This window comes from Hippocampus zosterae, chromosome 2 (genome assembly GCF_025434085.1).
Source record: "Hippocampus zosterae strain Florida chromosome 2, ASM2543408v3, whole genome shotgun sequence".
NCBI lineage: Eukaryota > Metazoa > Chordata > Actinopteri > Syngnathiformes > Syngnathidae > Hippocampus > Hippocampus zosterae.
In genome coordinates, this window is record NC_067452.1 from 8347460 (window position 1) to 8349162 (window position 1703).

Consider the following 1703-nt stretch of genomic DNA (forward strand, 5'->3'; position numbering starts at 1 on the left):
TCTATGTAATATATTTACTCACATAAAACAGTTGCGCTGAAATTGCAGTGTATTGTCAGATTCCTGCATTTTTGTACACACATTTTTTTGCAGATTTACTACACTTTCTCCTGAATTCATCCAAGTAGGCTGCCTCGCTATATATATGAGATGTCATGATTCGGTTTGGGACCAACAGGTGGCACTGTAGGGCTCCCCCTGCAGTTCCACACCTGTTGGTCATTAGGTGTAATTAGTTGTATAAAAGGACTGCCGCCTGAACACTCATTGTCGGGTCATTGTTTGTGTGTTGCTGTTTGCGTGTTGCTGTGATGTTTTTGTTCCTGCTAGTTTTGTGCCACAGCCATGGTTTTGGTTTGTTACTAGTGATGGGTCCAGCGACACCGATGCATTGACACATGCACCGGGCTCACAGAGCAAACCACGTGTTGATGCATGTGCTGGCTCATTAAGTCACGTGATTGACACGTGAACTGCGTTGACACAGTCCAGGCGTCTAATTGACACACCGGCTGCGTTGACACAGTCCAGGCTGCTAATTGACACACCGGCTGCGTTGACACAGTCCAGGCTGCTAATTGACACGTGAACTGCACCGGTGCAGTTTAGACCGCATCGGCTGCTTGGCACAGTACAGGCTGCGCCACTTAGTCCAGGGGGCGTCGACTCAGTGCAGAGGGCGTTGACGCAGCAAAAGCCCGCCACACAGTGTTTATAAGGAACACCTGCCGAAACAAGCCAGACCTCACTCACGCTCGCTTGTCGAAGCCCGTGTCAGTGCAGACTTCGTGTTCGTGCCTTGCCTTCCTTGCCGATTATGGAGCAGAGACGCAAATCATCCGCCGTGTGGGACCATTTTGATGTCCTGGAGAATAAGGTATTATTTATTTATTTATTCAAATCGCCTTCTGTCGCCGAGAGCCTCTCAGATTATTGACGTGTTGTACCATTCTAATCCGAATACATTTCAAGGTAACTCTTAGTTACTTCTTATTCACATTTCATTACAGGTGAAATGTCGAATTTGCCAAGTCAATTCGCCAACAGAAGCACCTCCACCATGCTGAGGCATTATCGGACCAAGCATGAGAATGAAGTTCGCGATACACCCGCTATTACGCCAGGTATACAAACGTTCACTCATCTTTTCACGGTTGCTATGTTGATGATTAATTGACAATCAGTAATTATTGGTTGACTCTCCACTCCGTTTGACAATCAAGGTTCCAGGAAGCAGCTGTACTGGAAGGACCAACGCACTTCTTTCCCAAACCTCTCCCACCTCGCAAAGGAGTTCCTTTGTACGCCAGCCTCATCCGTCCCTTGTGAGCGTGTGTTCTTCACAGCAGGAGAAATTGCTTGTAAAAGACTCAACAGGCTGAAGTTTAAAACATTGGAGCATCTTATTTTTCTCAATAAAAATGTGAAATCAAAGCCCACAAGCATCCTCATTCAAATGATCTTCACATTATTTGAACACATTGAATGTTGCAAAATGAATGAATGCATGGATGTGAATGATATTGTATACACTTCATCATCAAATCGATGAATGACCTTATGAAAATGTTTTGGAACAGTTGTAGATGCAAAACCGTGCTGGCAGCTACATAATAGATAATAAAAGAAAAATATCCCAAACCATAGGGATCCTCCCAAAAACTAAGGATGTGCTGAATAAGAGATCCTTGTACACATACTTT

At 44.7% G+C, this 1703-nt stretch overlaps 1 long non-coding RNA gene across 1 annotated transcript; it reads left to right on the forward strand.

Annotated features, from left to right (window-relative positions):
- Positions 1 to 670: 670 nt before the first annotated feature.
- On the forward strand, positions 671 to 1434 carry LOC127592636 (uncharacterized). The gene is made up of 3 exons (XR_007960161.1): positions 671 to 877; positions 1011 to 1124; positions 1224 to 1434. It is a non-coding gene; the product is annotated as an uncharacterized LOC127592636 (long non-coding RNA).
- Positions 1435 to 1703: the final 269 nt, after the last annotated feature.